Source organism: Lagenorhynchus albirostris, chromosome 15 (genome assembly GCF_949774975.1).
Source record: "Lagenorhynchus albirostris chromosome 15, mLagAlb1.1, whole genome shotgun sequence".
NCBI lineage: Eukaryota > Metazoa > Chordata > Mammalia > Artiodactyla > Delphinidae > Lagenorhynchus > Lagenorhynchus albirostris.
The window spans coordinates 677,479-694,524 of NC_083109.1; the positions used below are offsets into that span (position 1 = coordinate 677,479).

Consider the following 17,046-nt stretch of genomic DNA (forward strand, 5'->3'; position numbering starts at 1 on the left):
TGGCCAAACTCAAGCCCCGGTGGCAGGCACCGTCCCGTGGCCCCTGCCCCGCGGTGCGCCTCTCGCTGGGAGCGCCGAGGTCCCCGACAGCTCGGCCCCGAGCCCCTGGGCGCCGTGGGAGCGCTTTTTCTCTGCACAGCGCGCAGCCAGCACAACCGGCGGGGAAGGCGCGAAGTTTGCGAGACACGCGCGGCGCGTCTGTGCGTTGAGGGGCGCGGACAGCCTGCGGCCCGGGGACCCCGCGCCCCGAGGAACAGGCGTGTGGGCAAAGACAGGGGCGCAGTACGGGCGGGGTTGGGTTGCCCTCGTCCCGACCCGCGTCTCCCATCGGTGGTCTCCCGGCTGCTGGGTCCCCGTGGGAAGGGGCTCCAGCGCCTGGAGACCCCACGCCGCGCCGCCCCCGCCCCCCGCCAGCCCCGCCAGCCCCGCAGAGGGGGCTTCCCACAATGCCGAGCGAGCTGCAGCCCGCACTTCCGCTGTCCGGCCGCCCACGGGGGGGCGGAGGCGAACCGACCCCCGCCGAGGCCCCCTCCGCCCCGCGAGCGGAGCCGGCCGACCGAGGGGCGGGGCGGCGGCCGGGCCGGTGGGGCGGGGCCCGGGGCTGTGGCCGGGGCCGGGGCCGGGGCGCGGGCCAATCAGCAGCGGCCGGGCGCGCGCCGGGGGGCGGGGTCAGGGTCCGCAGGCGGGGCGCGCGCGCGGGCGGCGGGGGCCGCGGGGTTGGAGCGGCGCGGGGGCGCGCGCCGGCCTGACGGACAGACGGACGGACAGACGGACACAGCAGCCGAGGCGAGCGCGCAGCTCGGACCCGCCCGGACGCAGCGCTCGCCCGGCGGCCGCGGCGATCACCCGCGCTGGTCCGGCGGCCGCGGCGCCCGCCCTCGCCCGCGCCCCATGGGGTCACAGGTAAGCGGCGCCGGCTCATTGTCCGCGGCCGGGCCGGCGCATCGCGGCGGGGCCGGGGCTCGAGCCGGGTCGGCTGCTCCGGGCCGGGGCCGCTCCGAGTCGGGCGCGCCCCCGCCGCCTGCCCCTCGCGCCCCGCCGCGCCCCGCCCCGCGGGGGCGCCCTCCCGAAGGCGATCGGCGCGCCCGGCTGCGGCTCCGGGGGTGGCGGTAGCGACCCCCGCCCGGCCCCCTCCGTTCCCTGAGCTCCGGTGGCGCGGGCGGGGCGGGGCGGGCGAGGGCGACGCGGGGTCCCCGCGGGGCTGCGCGCGGAGGCGGAGGCGGCGACGGGGCTGCCCCGCGCCCCTCGCCCTCGGCGCCTCCTGCCGCCGCCGCCGCCGCCGCGGTCCCTCCCCCGTCACCTCCGAAAGGGGAATTTTCCAGCTGGTAATTTCTGCTGCGTCAACGCCCGGCCCCAGGAGGCAGCCCGGGGGCGTCCTGGCGCCCCCCGCCCGCTCCGCCCCGCGCGCCCCCCGCCCGCGCCTGCGAGCCGCACCCGGACCCGCCCGCGCCGAGTTTGCCAGGAGTCTGAACTGCGGGAGGTGGGCGCGGCGGCTCCCCGCACCCCGCCGGGCCTTGGGGGTCATTGTCTCCCCCTGAAGCCGGGCACCGGCCTCGTCTCCATTTTAATTACTGGCTGAACCTGGGCGCAGGGGCCTCGAGGCCGGGTGGCTAGAGAAGCGCGGAGGGGACGGGGCGCGCAGAGCGGACGGGGCGCGCGGAGGGAGCGGGGTCCGCCGCGAGCAGCGTCTTTGTTTCTCTGTAAATAGACATGTCAGTTTCACAGGGTAGCAAGAGTCACTGTCTGACAACTCAATCCCGATGGCAAATGGGGGATTTTCTGCACCAGGAGGAGGATTCTGGCTAGTTGGGGTTCCTCCACCCCTGCTAACAAATTCATTATTTGTAGGTTTAACGGAGCACGCACAATAGGGCTGGACGGAGGAGCCTGGGTACAAACCAAATGGGCGAAGAGCTGATATTTTCTGACACCGAGGAAATACAAACAAAAGAAAGTTTGACCGAGATTCGCAGCGAATTTCCTCACGCTTTCCGTGCTCCAATCTCAGCGACGCGTTTGTCGTGGATTGCGGAGGCAAGATTGTTATCAGCATTGTTTACAGAAATGCTAATTAGGCAACGGGTTTAGCGAACCCGGCTGGGCGCAGACACCTGTGCGGAGTCCTCGCGTGCGTTTTAATTGTATCGGTTGTAGAATCTTTCATACTGGATTTATCATCAAAGCTAACTTCCCTTTTGGGTAGCAAACTGTGGATTCACTCTGTCGCTGGCCTGCGTGCTGCCTGTGAAAGCAGTGTTTCCACTCTACAGGAGTGGGAAATAGTTTGTTCCCCAAAGGCAAATTTACGGAAGGGTTTTTCACATGAATAATGAAGTAAACAATAGAATTTTATCATAGTGGACTCCTTCCTTCTCCTTGCTATATTTCATGGTAGTTTTAGGTGCTGTGAACTGGAAACTTTGGGACACCTTGCTATTACAGAAAGGACTAAACGAGGGGCGTACTGAAGCAGAAGTTAGTGGATTTAAGTAGGAACTTAGACACTGTGTTCCCCTAAAAAGCTAGTAATTATTTTTATATCCTTTCCTGAAGGGAAGGAGGTGTGTGTGTGGAGTTTGCTGTGAGAGTTCTCTTTAGGGAGTGGTGGAATGGACGCATGTAGGCTAAACCCAAAATTCAGCCTTCCTGGAGGCCAGCCTCCGGACAGGATTTCATTAGGCCTCATTGACATCACCCTGCATGAAAGAATTTTGTTTTGATGAGATCAGTTCAGTTCAGGTTTAGCTGTTTCGTGTTTGGAAATGAGCTGTTTTTCCACGTCCAGTTTCTGATGTTCAGGACTGGCGGACTGTTGGCTGCAGGGGCTCTTGGGCGCTCTGTGTCCCTGCTTGGTCACCCAGGGCAGGGGGCCACCGCCCTCTCCTTGGTCACACATTAGCACAGGAAGGTGAGGTCGACCCTGAGAATGGGTGAGACTCCTCCGGGGACCTGGAAGGACACTCTTTTACAGTCAGAAGATGTGTTATTTGCAAACACGTTAAACCAAATATTAACAAACTTTCCAACACTGTCCTTATGTGGGGTTTTTCAAATTAAGGGAAACTGGGCCACTGTGTCCCTGTGGTCTGTGTTTCTGGGGCAGCTGTGCTTCTGCTCTGCTCTCTACCAGAGGTCTTGGACCAGCTGAGGACAGCCCAGCAGAGCATCTTCAGCAGAGGCTCCGCGAGCCGTGAACTTGAACTCATTCCTCGTTTTGCTGATGCTTCATGTGCCCAGGTGCCCTCCTGGCCTCTGTGTTGAAGTGGGCGGAGAGTTCTTGCGCCCCGTTCTGGGGGCTTCATGTTCTCATAAAAACGAAGGCTTTTTCTTCTCTCTGATTGAACGTATTCTACTTTGAAATCGGTTGAGTGATGGTAGGTTGTCAAGAATTCCCTTGTGAATCTGCTCCCTCCCCTGAACAAAAGAGATTCTTCTTCTTGCCACAAGTGTGCTTGAATGGCCTAACTCCCAAGAATACACAGATGATTGAAAAATCGCTACTGAGGCCACAAGACTCATTTTGGTCTTTGCAACACGGTTGTCTTGTTCTGATCCTGGCTCTCGTGTCCTCTGCTCTTGGCTCCGGCTCTGGTGTGACCAGTGCAGCTGTGGGGTCTTCAACCGTGGGATCATTTCTGCCTTTCTAGCTTCAGTACTTTGTGCGCCTGACACGTGCGTCCCCGGGCTTCGTGTTCTGGTTTGCTGATGATGACAGAACACGTCCTCTGGTTCTGCTCGTAGATGGAGAAATCATGGAAAAGAAAAATAACTGTTTCTCACAGACTGAAAAGTTGTTCTAGTAAAGGATAAGTTCAAGCTAGACCAGTCAGATCCGACCTTAGTGTGATTTATGCGAAGTTCCCCCTTCAGTATCTCTCAACAGTGCCTTTAACTCTTATTAGATTTTTAAATGACTAAGTATTTTTAAATGCCATTATTTGGATTTAAAAAATTAGCGACCTAGGCACTTCAGAAAGTTGAGGAACAATGTTACCACATTTTTCAACAGCATTTACGGGGGGGGCGGGGTTGTGTTTTGACAGGTGTGTTTTTTGAGTCATGTTAGACATTCCCAGAGTTTCTTACTCATGACGAGTTTTGGCCTTATTGAGGGCTTGCTGTGGACCAGCCTTCAGGCAAGGTTGGGGACAGAGTTCCCACGGAGGGGCCGGTGACCCGCTGGGAAGGGTGGGGGGGCGGGTCTACAGGAACCACTGATGGGACCTGATGTGGTGACAGATGCTAGTGAGAGCTCGGAGCAGGACGGGGTGTAGCCCACCTGGTGGGCTCTCTAAAGACTCTTGGAGGGAAAGGGTGTCCGTGCTGACACCTCCCCCGCCCCTGATGGGCCCATGGCGCCAGCCTCCGGTTCCAGTACGTGTGCAGCAAATTCTGTTCTAACTTCTGCTTTGCCGAGAGTGGGTAGCCAGTGAGAGGGCAGGACTCTTGGGGCCAGGCAGCTTTTGGGGGCTGATTGGCTGTCGGGATGGGGGCGAGAGGTGGTGTCGTTTCAAATGACGTCTTCCAAAGCCCATGTTTCAGCACAGGAATCTCTTCCTGAACATCCATGCCCACAGACCACCCTTCGTCTCGGGGAAGCTGTCCTTTTCCTGGCCCCCAAGTGACACCCCAGCACTGCTTGTCCGAGTGGACCAGCTGTGCAGCCCTCTCCTGAAAAGATCCACATTTGTGTATGAAAACCCTCCTGTCAGTGCCGCGTGGTGGCCTGAGGCCCCGCGTCAGACCCCTTCTGTGTAGAGCAGAAAGAAGGCACCTCTGTGTCTTGGGCCGCGGATGGACGGTTCGAGAATCTCAAGCACCCAGAGCTGCCTCTGTGAAGGCGCACACACGTGGGCGGCACGGCCCGGGCGGCTTGTCACCCTCTGAGCGTGTGTCACTTGGTGCGAGGAGGGTCTGACCTGTGTTCTGCGGCCGCTCTGAACGGTGTCCCACGGCTGAGCCTGGGGCCGGAGAGCACAGCCGGGACTGTCGCTCAGCGGAACACGCACGCTCCAGACCCGGCGCTCACCGGCCTGCACTCCGGACAGACTCCCGGGGCTCATCGCCCCCAGTCCCAGCGGTGGCTGCGCCGAGTTGCACGGGGATGGTGTGGGCGTGCACGCGGACAGGAGGGCTTTCTGGAAGCACACTACGGGACCCACTCTGGGCCCGCTGGGCAAGGGAAGGCACCGGGGCTCTGTGTGCACTGGAGGGTTGGCTACGGTGAGAGGGTGGACAGGGCGACGGACAGGCCACCAGGAGCGTGGCCCAGAAGGACCGGCACGGGGAGGGTGAGTGTCAGGCGTGCTGCAGACTCGCGGGGAGGGCCAGGTCGCCTGGGGGAGCTCAAGGGTGTGGGGCAAGTGGGCAGCGCATCCGCCTCTGGTGTGAGCGGGTCAGGCAGGCGCCTAGAATGGGCCTTCGCGTACCGCTGTGGCCCCATCCAAGTCTGAAGCAGGTGTATTTTGTTCTCTCATGCCGTCCCATCCAGAGCAATGTCGCTTCTGAGTAGCAGTTTCCTTTTCCTTAGGAGGTTTAAAGACAGCTCAGAAAGGACTCTGCTTCCTTCGGGGGCAGGAGGGAGCCGGCTCCTCGGGGAGCACTCCCAGAATCGTGGGGCCACCGGCTGCTCAGCCCAGGTCCCCGCCGTCCAGTCCCTGGGCCAGCGATGTCCGCTGTGCCCCAGACGAGGTCGAGTCACAGACGTCTGATGTTCAGAGTCACGCGCACAGGTGGCCGTCGCCCCTTCTAGGGAGCCAGGCACCTTGGCCTAGGACCCACCCTGACCCCCGGCCTCTAAGAAAGCCGCCCGTCTGCGCTTGAAACCCCGTCCTTCCCGGCAGCCCTGTGGCGGCCGGCTCCGTGGCCCACGCCCCGTCTCACACAGAAAGTGGAGCAGGCTGGCCAGCCGGAAGTAATGGTGTTTTTCCATTGCCTCTGGTGATATAGAAACATTTGTTATTTCATCGCTTTTATTTTATATGAAGACTTTCTCCCCTCAACCTCAGAGTGTTTTGAAGAACTTTTCAGAAGTTCAGGGACCACGTATCATGACAGGCTCACTAGGCACCTGAAGAAAGTGGGTCTTTAATATTGGGTACCTTGACCTTTCCTATTTTTTTCTTTTTCTTTTTTTTGGCCACACCATGCAGCTTGCGGGGTCTTAGTTCCCTGACCAGGGATTGAACCTGCGCCCTCGGCAGTGAAAGCACAGAGTCCTAACCACTGGACCGCCAGGGAATTCCCCTATTTTTTTCTTACGTTGTTGGCAGAATGAGACCAGAACAAGGAGTGACAAGGTGACAGTGTCCTTGGACATCCCTTACCATTAAAGTCACTGAGCTCCACTGGCCAGTGTGATACACACTTGGCTGTGGGTGGGTGGTCTTTTAAATCTCTTTCCTTCTCTTCTCTGGTCTGGCTTCTCCATCACCTGCTGCTTTTGATTCCTTTGTGGGGTGGAAATCCCACCTGCCTGGACCCGGCAGCAGAGGGAGGGTAGAAGTCTGCCACGTGGTGGCAGTACCACGTGGCTGCGGGGACCGTGGTTCCTCTGTGATGAGCGGGGGGCCCAGGATGCCGCGGAGCGGGGAGCACTTCCGGGTGTGGGAGTGCCCTTGAGGGCCCGAGAAGCAGGTCGGGAAGGGTTAGTGCCAGGGGACCCGCCTTCGCTGTGGCCGGCAGATCTGCTCCATTGGGGCACAGGTGGTCCTTCAAAGACGGGGTGTCTTCCCCTGAGATCAGCAGACTCACCGAGCCTTGGAGAAGCAATGCAGGGCGAGAGCCAGCTCTCGAGCTCACCCGATGCAGCCCGTGGGTCACACCGACCTCACATTGACTTAACATTTCTTTTGCCTCGTCTTAAGAAGCAAGAATACCCGTGAAGTCGTGAGCTTGGTATCTCAGTTATATTCTTCTTGGTGCGCACTGAAACGGACATGTAACTGTTAGGATAGACAACGATTTGTCCCTTCTCCTGCTTGGCAGGGAACGTGCACTCCCCATATCCCCTCAGCTGCTCGCTGGGAGGGGACCAGCACCCTGGCCCAGGGTCCAGGGGTGAGACCGGACTGTGTGGATCCTGGGTGGGAACCCCTCATGCCCCATCTCAGAGGCCTTTCCTACCGTCTGACCGGGGAGAGACGGTTGTGTTGTAACACCGTTGGTGGTGTAAGTTAGGCTGCTGTTTAAATGCGTTCCCTGGGGCTGTCAGAGCACAGGACCACCAACCTGGCAGCTTAAAACAATAGAGCTTTATCCTCTCACGGTCTGGAGGCCAGAAGTCCTGAATCAAGGTGCGGGCAGGGCCACCCTCTCTCTGGAGGCTCCAGGGAAGGACCCTTCCTGCCTCTTCTAGTCTCTGGCGGCTGCTGGCAGTCCTGGGTGCTCATGGCCAAGACACATCCCTCCTACCTCCTGTCCTGTTCTCATGGCCTTCACCCTGGTGTCCACATTTCCCTCTCCTTATAAGGACACCAGTCACGCTGAATTGGAGCCCACCGTAATGACCTAATCTTAACTCTATTACGTCTGCAAAGACCCTCTTTCCAAATGAGGTTACGTGCCCCTGCAGTCAGGACTTGAACGTATCTTTTGGGGGGACGTGATTCAACCCACTACACCGTTACAGCTTGTATTTGCCTGACACGTTGCCGCATACATTTCTCAACCCCAGCGTCTCCTGGGGCCTCTTCGGTGCCTCCAGCTGTCGCCTCTCACTCCTGCCCTTCCCTTGCTGGCAGAGCAGACGTGGCCAGTGACAACGGTATTGGTGAGTTCGCTCTGCGGACCTGCGCTCACCCCAACGCCTGCAGCAAGCCGGGCTCTTGGACCAGGGACACAGCAGCCAACAAGGTCCTTGCTCTGCGTCCCAGAGGGGAAGGGACAGGGCAGACAGATGTCGACACCTGCCACGGAGAGGGATGCGGCAGGGCCCAGAGGGAGGGCGTGGGGCGGGGAGCAGAGGCAGAGCCCAGGGTCCCCAACGGGGCCACTGGGGTGGGTACTGGCTGCCGCCGCTCCAAAGCAGGACCCAGCCCCTCCTCTGGACCCCTCTGCATGGCTGGATACCCGTGTGCCCGTCTGCCCCCCCAGGTCGGACCCAGGCCTTTCTCGCCCCCTGGCAGCTGGTGAGACTTGTGGCCCGTTTTCTGGATGGTGTTTTTATTGCTTCCTGTAGGAGACACTGGAAAACGAAGTGTAGCAGCTATTGAAACGTAGTCTTCACAATCTAGAAAACTTTCTTCCATGCTGTAGTAACAGGAGGAACTTCACGTGCCATCAAGTAAGGCTGTCGAGTGGCTGGTCTGAAAGTCCTGATTCTTGCCGTGATGAGTGTGGAGGTGCCCCATGGTGACCAGCGGCCGTGGTTGTGGACAGGGCTGTTGTCCCTGGCGTGTCCTCCACGTTCACGGGCGAAGTCCCTCTACGGTGGGTCCCAAGGTCACCAGGAGCCTGGGGGCCCCGCAACCTTGGGAGGCCAGGGTCCTTGCTGTCACTTCGGTTGACCTTCACGGTCACCCCCTGAATGAGGACCCTCGCCAGCTGGGGTGGGACGGGGCGGGTTGCACTTGGGGTGGCGCCTCTGAGATCTTTATTCTGTTCTGTGCTGTTTGTTGAAAAATCGGAGCTGTTGATCCCACGTGGTGGTCCGGCTGGTGGCATCCTCTGACCGTCAGGAGCCCTGCCCTGTTATCCCGTGAGGGGTCATAGGGCCAGGCGAGGGGGACCCATGTGTCCGGTACTCAGGGTCCAAAGTGTGACGGTGACGTCTGCATTGGAATTTCTGACTTAAAAACGAATCATTTTCATATGTGCTGCCTGCTGTGAAAGATACTTGTACCTTTTGTTAAGGAGATGTATATGTTTGGGGTTTTTATCTTTTTCTTTTTTTTTGGTTGTGCTGCAAGGCAGTCGGATCTCAGTTCCCCGACCAGCGATCGAACCCGTGCCCCCTGCGTTCGAAGCGCAGAGTCCTGACCACTGGACGGCCAGGGAAGTCCCAAGGAGATGTATATGGAATTTCCAAGATAATTATCACCTATATAAGTTTTATTTGAAAAATTCTAGATTTGCCATTGGTTACTAAAGTATAGGAACATCTTGGAATTTTTTTTCACATAATTTGTTTGGCAAGATTATTCCTTTCGAATATTTTAATGTTTGTTTGGAGGCATGAGCTATTTTTACCTCAGTTTTTTCCCAGGTAAGTCGTTTTTATCCCTGGGTAAAAACCACTCCTGGGTCTGAAGTGTGAGAGCTGGCCCCTCTAGAGCAGTGGCGGCTCATGAAATAGGTGTATGGATGGGTGATGGGAGCTTGGGTCTAGAATTTCTGTCTCATGAGGAAGACACTGGGATTTTGGCCGAGCTGGTGAGGGAAGTGGGGTTTGCTCATGGTCGTGGCCCGGTTTCCCAAGTCCTGAGAAGGTGAGGTTCTCGGGTGTGTTCCTGTCCGCCGCCTGGACCCTGATACCAGCCAGCACAGAATCGCGCCGGGGCAGCCCCGGCCCCAGAGGATGACACGGTGGGTCCCTGCAGGGCCGTGCCCAGCGTGTGCTTACCGGCCGGCGGGTGTGTCCAAGCGGTCATGCGTCCAGCTCAAGGTCCTGGTGGGAAATGTCACATGGCTGCCACCCCCCTTCCCGGAGTCATTCAGCAATGTCACCGTATTTAAGGGGACCTACAAGGCAGCACAGCATGCCTGGCCACTGTCTCCTGAGCCTGCGCCTTCCTCCAGGCTCCCAGGAAATACCGGAGAAAGTGCTGGTTGTACCCAGGGCGCCAGCGAGGGGTTCCTTTTGCTCCTGGGAAGTCGGGGCTGCGGGCAGGAGGGAGCCGCCTGTGTCCCCGGGGGCCGCCCCAGGGCAGCCTGAGGTTCTGGATGAGACAGTGCGTCCCTGCGGGGCTCTGGGCCCGGAGGGGTGGCCCGTCCGCTGTCCTTTCAGGCAAGTGTGTGAAAGTCCAGCATGGACCACCCGTCGTGTGACCCCAGCCCACACGCGTTCGGGGCCCGTAGGAGTAGGAAGGTCAGCGTGGGTTCTCTCTCATCAATGCCAATTCTGCCTCCTGGTCGTCGGTCTGGTGTCATCCGGCCCCACGCGAGCGGGTGGTGGACAGGCATGTCATCTCTGAGTCTGTGAATAAGGGACTGGCGTGGAGGGATGGGGGTTAGAGCACATGTGCCGGGTCCGTGCTGCTCTGATGCCCACTTATTTCTCATGAATTCTCAGCACCCCTGGCAGGCACATTGTTTTTCTCCTCCGAGTTGGGGCATGTTTGTTCTCAGTGTGCTGGGGTTATTTCCTTGGGGGAGGTTCCAAAAGTAGAATCGGGGCTGAAGATGCAGCACATCTGGGAGTCGGGGCACGAGTTCCAGAGGGACACCTTGCGTCACGGCACAGACCCGGTGTGGGCTTTGTCCTGACACAGGGGTGCCCACCCCCAGCAAGCGCTGCACGGTTCTGTGCCAGGGACGGCGAAGCCCCCGGGTCGGGTGGGGGACCCCTACCCGTGGGCTGCAGCCACTTGTCACCAGGGCGGGCTTGGGAAGTCCCTGCGTCCCTGAGGCCCTCCCCAGGTCAGTGGCAACTCCCAGGTCCAACCTCGTGAATCGGGGTTTCACGTCTTAAAGCACCTTGGAGCTGTCCCAGCTGCACTTGACAGAGAGGGGCTTCCCTGGGGGGAGGCTATCCCTCCCACGCCAGAGGGGGGACAGGGTGCCCTCAACCTCCGGGCCCTCCCCGGAGCCCAAGCCCGGCCCCAGCCAGGGGGAGGAGGAACTGGCCCCCAGGGGCTCCTCCTCCCAGGGATTCTCCCCGAAGGAGCCCCCACCCCGGGGCCCGCAGCACCTGCTGAGCTGGCGCCCAGCTGAATCCTAGTGGGTCCAGGTAATCCCTATGCTGGGGCCCGTTTCCCGCCAGGTCTGTCCCACCTTGGCCTCCTGCGTCCATCACACACCCCTGCCTCAGGTCCTGTGGCCTGGCCTGGGCCCCCAGCTGCTGCTGCATCAGCCCACCCCACCCCCATCAGGGGCCAGCGTGACCACTTCACTGCTGAGGCCTGGTCAGGTTCGGGACTGCTGGGTCATTGACGTCCATGCTGTTGGAGGGCCGCGTGGTGCAGGTCCTCGTGGCGGACACACACTCTTCATTCACCCAGCAGCCGTCCACCCAGCCTTCATTTACTCAGTATCTAATGAGTGTTTACCATCTGAAAGGCCTGTGCGGAAGTGATAGTTGGGGACTTGGAAACATCCGATTAGTGGCTGAAATTCCGTTGGATGCCAGAGCAAACATCTGTGCTGGTCCAGGCCTGCGTGGTGCTCTCACCGCCGCTAGCTGGAAAGTGATGGACCACGTTTCTGCCCGCCCCGGGTCCAGGCCTAACGACCCATCAGTACTGGGTTTCCCAGGCAGCACCTTGGGTTGTTGGGTGGCTTCTCTCGTTTTCCAGCGATGCAACTTTTAAGAAAAAAGAGACCTATAGGGCTTCCCTGGTGGCACAGTGGTTAAGATTCCACCTGCCGATGCAGGGGACATGGGTTTGAGCCCTGGTCCAGGAAGATCCCACATGCCACGGACTAAGCCCGTGCGCCACAACTACTGAGCCTGCGCTCTAGAGCCGGCGTGCCACAACTGAAGCCCGTGCACCTAGAGCCCGTGCTCTGGGACAAGAGAAGCCACCACAATGAGAAGCCTGCATACCGCAACGAAGAGTAGCCCCCGCTCGCCGCAACTAGAGAAAACCCAGGCACAGCAGGAAGACCAATGCAGCCTAAAATAAATTTATAAGCAAACAAACAAAAGAGAAAGACCTGTTAAAGATTCCAGCAGTTACTTGATGTAAACAAATGTTGCAAAATGTTAAAAAAAAAAAGTGGTGTTTCTGGTTAAGGGTTAGGTGGGAGTTCTCTGAAATTATTCTTATAACTTTTCCTTAGGTTGGAAAGTGTTTCAAAGTAAAATGTTGAAAAAGACAACAAAAGATTCCGTCCCATAGCTTGAGAACAGGCATTGCTTTGAGGTTATTTCCTATTTAGATTCTGCGTTTTCCTTGGCGGCAGGGCGCACAAGTGTTAGTTAACATTTCGAGTCACAGCGTATCTCAGATTTAAAACCCTTGGAAAGCATTCTTCTGCCTTGTTAAGCTGATCAGCCTTCTTTTTAAGAAAAATTTACAAAACTTTTAAGTGGACGCGTGGCTTTTTCTAGGGCTTTTGTAACCAAGTGCCACAAAGTGATGGCAAACTCGACAGAAATGTTCCCTCTTAGCAAGGGCTCCAGGGCTGCGCCCCCTCTGGGGGCTCTGGGGGACGGTCCTTCCTGCCTCTTCAGCTCTTGGGGCCCAGGCGCCCCTGGGCTTGTGGCCACGTCCTTCCCATCTCTGTCCCTCTGTGCATGTCTGTGTCCAGATGTCCCCCTTTGGTGACACATCAGACCCACTTGGGTTATGACCTCATCTTAACTTGGTTAAATCTGCCAAGATCCAATGCGACAATGAGATGGGGCAGGGCCAGGGAAAGACCCCGCAACCAGCCAGGTCGTGGGCTTTCTCTAGTTGTGGCGAGCGGGGGCTACTCTTTGTGGCGGAGCACGGTGTCTAGGCAGGCGGGCTTCAGTAGTTGTGACTCACGGGCTCTAGGCAGGCGGGCTTCAGTAGTTGTGGCTCACGGGCTCTAGAGCGCAGGCTTCAGTGGTTGTGGCTCACGGGCTCTAGAGCGCAGGCTTCAGTGGTTGTGGCTCACGGGCTCTAGAGCGCAGGCTTCAGTGGTTGTGGCTCACGGGCTCTAGAGCGCAGGCTTCAGTGGTTGTGGCTCACGGGCTCTAGAGCACAGGCTTCAGTAGTTGTGGCGCACGGGCTCTAGGCAGGCGGGCTTCAGTAGTTGTGGCGCTCGGGCTTAGTTGCTCTGCGACATGTGGGATCTTCCCGGACCAGGGCTCGAACCTGTGTCCCCTTCACTGGCAGGAGGATTCTTAACCACTGCACCACCAGGGAAGCCCGGTACTGTCGTTTTGTTGGCCACCCCCCCCACCCCCCCCCGCCAAGGGTGTGCACCAGGACAGCTTCGAGATGTGGTCCCTGTGTGAAGAGGCTGTGAGATTCGGCGGGAAGATGTGAAGCTGTCGGGAGACAGAGGCACCTTGCGAGCCATAGTGGGAGGAGCCCCTGGAGGCTCCCTGGAGGAGGAGGCAGTGTCACCAGCTGGGCGCTTGCATCCCTTTTGTATTCCACAGCAGGGTTTGCCTTTGTCGCTCCACCTGTAAAACGAGCACTAAGGGAGCTGACAGTTTAGCTGCCCGTTACGACGAAGCGTGGTTTAGAGACGAAACGTCCAAAATGGGGGTTGAGTGTAGCAGGAGGTGCCTGGGAGCACAGGTAAAGTGCTGACCTCTTCCTCTTTCTCTCCCCAGTCCCGCAAAACAAACTCCCCCGACCAGCTTCCCACCAGCGGAAGTGACAGAGCTCCCGGGCCGACGCCCCGGCCGGGCCTCGGCTCTGACTTGGGCCTTTATGGGAGGTCCCCCGTTCCTGCTTGGTCTCTTCTGTTCCCTCCCTGCCCCTGCACTAGTTCCCAGGGCCCTGGGCACCCTCCCCTGTGCCAGACCCCGAATCAGGATGTCTGGGACCCCGGGGGCCGCTGTCCCCGAGAGGCCAGGCCTCCCCTCAGTGTGTTGGGCCCCGGGCTCTCGGTCTTGGTGGCTGGCGCCGCCCTGGCTGGTGGCGGGGTCTTGCCCTGGCCCTGCCCCATCTCACCGTCGCGCGCTCTCTCCCGCCAGACGCCCAAGGTGTTGTGCCGTCTCTGGGCTGCCTGCGTTTCGGCCACCGCTCGCTGCACTCTGCCCACCCTGCAACACAGGGGCTCTCGTGTGCCGAGGTGCTGGGGCCGACTTCCGCGGTTCTTCCGTCGGTCAGGGCCGCGTCCTCTGGGGCTGGGCTGGAACGGCCAGGGCGGTGGCTCGGTGGCCTGGCACCTCCAGGGTCAGGGCTCGGCTGGGCCACTGGGGTCGCTGTGTTGTCTCCACGCCAGCGCAGACCTGGAGTGCGAAGGTGGACCCTGTCCAGCCCCCTTGAGGCTCGCTTAGCCCCAGGCCAGGGTCACCGTGGGAGGGCCCCCCACCCCGAGGCCCTGAACCCGGGAATGGCAGCCCACGGGGCCTTGTGTGGAGGCCAGCGCCACCCGCAATGTGCTGCTCCCTCCTGGGGCCCTCCCCCCGCCCTCCCACCCCCAGCGCCTACTCCCTTGTCCTGACTGGCCTGTGCCCCCTTCTGGGAAGTCTCCCCGACCCTGGCACCTGCCCAGGTGCGGGCGCCCTCGCGGCACCTGTGTGCTGCTCTGGAATCGTGGCTGGGGGAGCCTCGTCCTCAGCCTGGGCGCCAGCACCCAGCGCAGCTCCAGGCTCCTGGGCACCGCAGGGGCCAAAGTGGAAATGGCCTGGGGAAACGCCGGGACGTGGGTGAGACCCTGGGACTCTGTGGGTCCTTCCTCGCTGAGAGCGAGAGCTGGGCAGGCGGGGGGTGGGGGAAGCCACCCCAACGGTCTTGGAAGGGGGGGGTCCCCGTGGTCACAGGATGTGTCCGGCCCTACGCGGTCAGGGTGTGCGCAGGTAGGAAAGGCGGGGTGGGGGGCCGCTCCAGCCTGGATGGCGGCGGCAGCAAGGGAGAGGGTGGGGCAGGGCCCATCCTGGCGGCACAGTTTTGCCTTCTGAGATCACGCTGGTCTCCAGCACCCAAGGGCGTCGGACTGTGGTCACTGGAGAAACTTTGGGCGAAGCCACCCCCATCAGGCAGTTAAGGATGACTTCTGTTAACGCACGTGGAGTATTTCTTCCCAGGCAGGAGCTTGGTTTTAAATCTTAAAAGGCAGCCGTGAACACTGACAATACAATGTATATAAACTGTGGGTTGTAACGTGATTTCCCATCGTTGGTGTCTTGACCTTGGGTTTTTCAGAAGGTCGTAGCCGTCGGGGTGAGGGAAGTGGTGTCCGTGGAGTGACGGTGCTGAGTTGCTGGGTTCTGCCCTGGGACACCCGGGGTGAGGCAGAGCGGGCTGTTCTTGTCGAGAAGCGTCAGAGTGCTTTCCATCCACGCCGAATCACGCCGTCGGCGTCAGTGGCGTTCCGTGGTAGACATGCTATGTCCCGGGGCTCCTGACGGAACCCGGGGCTGAACGTCTTAAACGACAGAGCTTTATCCCATCGCAGTCCCAGAGGCCAGAAGTTGGAGGGCAAGGGCCGCGCCCCCTCTGTCCCAGGCATCCCTCCAGCTCCTGCTGGTTCCTCGGCTGTGGCCTCATCACTGTTAGCACACAGCCGCCTCCCTGTGAGGTGTCTGTGTCCCCGTGTCCCCTTCCTATAAGGACACGTGTCACATCGGATCAAGGCTCACCCTAACGACCTTGTCTTAACCAGTTACATCTGCAAGGGCCCTGCTTCCAAATACGGTCACATGCCGAGCTCTGGGGATGAAGGCTCCAGGAGTGAGTTTGGGGGATGCGGTGCGACCCCCAGCAAAAGGCAATAGACACGCACATGTTTGTAGCTGAACAAGGATGTTTCCATAAAAATAGATTCTAATCGACCTTGTAACGATTTGTTTACGACAAACTACTCATCAGAGAGCGTAGTTGGGTGGGTTTGCACACGCCTGGGGTCTCCATCCCTCGCTGTCCCCAGGCCAGGCAGCCCCTGACCTTCCTCCTGTCCCCTTCCCTGTAGGTCGCCTTGCAGGTTCCGGTTTCATGGCAGGGACTCCCGCACTGTCTCCTTTGTCCAGCTGCTTTCACGCCGCGTAGTTATCGAGAGAGTCACCCGTGTCTTTGTGGAAGGGCCGTTTAGATGGGCTCGGCCGGTTGGCCCTGCGGGAAGCAGCTTGGCTTCTGCAGACCAGCATCGGGGCGGCTTGGTCCTAGCGCTAAAGGTACCTTGCTTCTGCTTTGAAACAACATTTGCCTGTTAGGTAACGTCTGAAGGAACATTTCAAGGAAGTGTAAATTGAGGGCAGTGAAAGTGCAGAAGTGAGAAGGGAGGCGAAGCTGGGTCGGGAAGGAGGTTCTGGGGGTGTTGGAGGCACTCACCTGATAGCGTTGGGTTTTTCTGGACTGAGACTTGGTGACTGGCCCAGGGGAGGGGCCGGCCCACCAGGGGCCCAGGTCCCTGTACAGACCTGGGGCTTGTTTGGGTGCAGCAGGACACACGTCCAAATTGCATCCACTGTTTTACATTCTTATTAAAACCAGTTGCCTTCCAGGTGGAGCTCCTTAGGGACCAGAGGAAAAAAATACCCCGTCCAGCTCCCGGAATTACTGCTTTGAACACACAGTGCAGCAAATGAAACATACTCACGGCAGAGTCTCCACGTTTCATGGTTCTTGTGCGTTCTGAGGCTTGGCGGTCTATTAGGCTTTTGCCCACGAAGCATCAGTGGTCTCATGGACGCGCTGGATGAGTAAGACACATAGCGCCTGCTGATAATTTGTGAAGATGGCTTTTGATTGAGACCCTGTACCTTCAGACGATGTAGGGAAAAGGTTCGGGAGGTGCTCTGGGATTGAGGTGCCGGGGGCTCTGAACCCTGCAAGTGACAGACAGGGGAGCACCCCTGACACCCGCATCGGGTACCTGCCTCTCAGAGAGGCTGGCAGAGCAGGTCTGTGCTCACATCTGAGTGCGGCTTGTTTGGGGGAGACCTCAAAGCCTCCCTCGCCCCTGGGTCACCGTGCTGAGCAGCCGAGACCTGTGTCTCGCAACAGTGAGGCTCGGGGGCCCAGGATGGCGGCTCCCCGACGGCCGGACTCTGGGAACCTCCAAGCCCCAGTTTCCCTGCCTGGCAGCTTGGAGACCACCTCCGCCCTTCCCGGAGGCTGCGGGATTGGAAATGGGTCCCGCAGCAGGCAGGCTGCCCGCTGGGCAGGCCAGACCCGCGGCTGCCCCTCGTCACTCGCTGTGGGGTCTCTGGCATGGCCCCTGTGCCCCAGGTTGCCCGTGTGAGGGCGGCCAGCCCCGGGCCCCGCGCTGTGCAGGGCGGCGCGGCGTCGCAGAACCGGG

The 17,046-nt window shown here is 59.6% G+C and overlaps 1 protein-coding gene across 1 annotated transcript in view; it reads left to right on the plus strand.

The window, feature by feature from the left end:
- Nucleotides 1–773: 773 nt before the first annotated feature.
- ZBTB46 (zinc finger and BTB domain containing 46) overlaps nt 774–17,046 on the plus strand; it is a 57,066-nt gene continuing 40,793 nt past the window's right edge. Inside the window, exon 1 of the mRNA XM_060124468.1 lies at nt 774–903. The gene's annotated coding sequence lies outside the window, so the exon portion shown is untranslated. The remainder of the gene's footprint in view (nt 904–17,046) is intronic.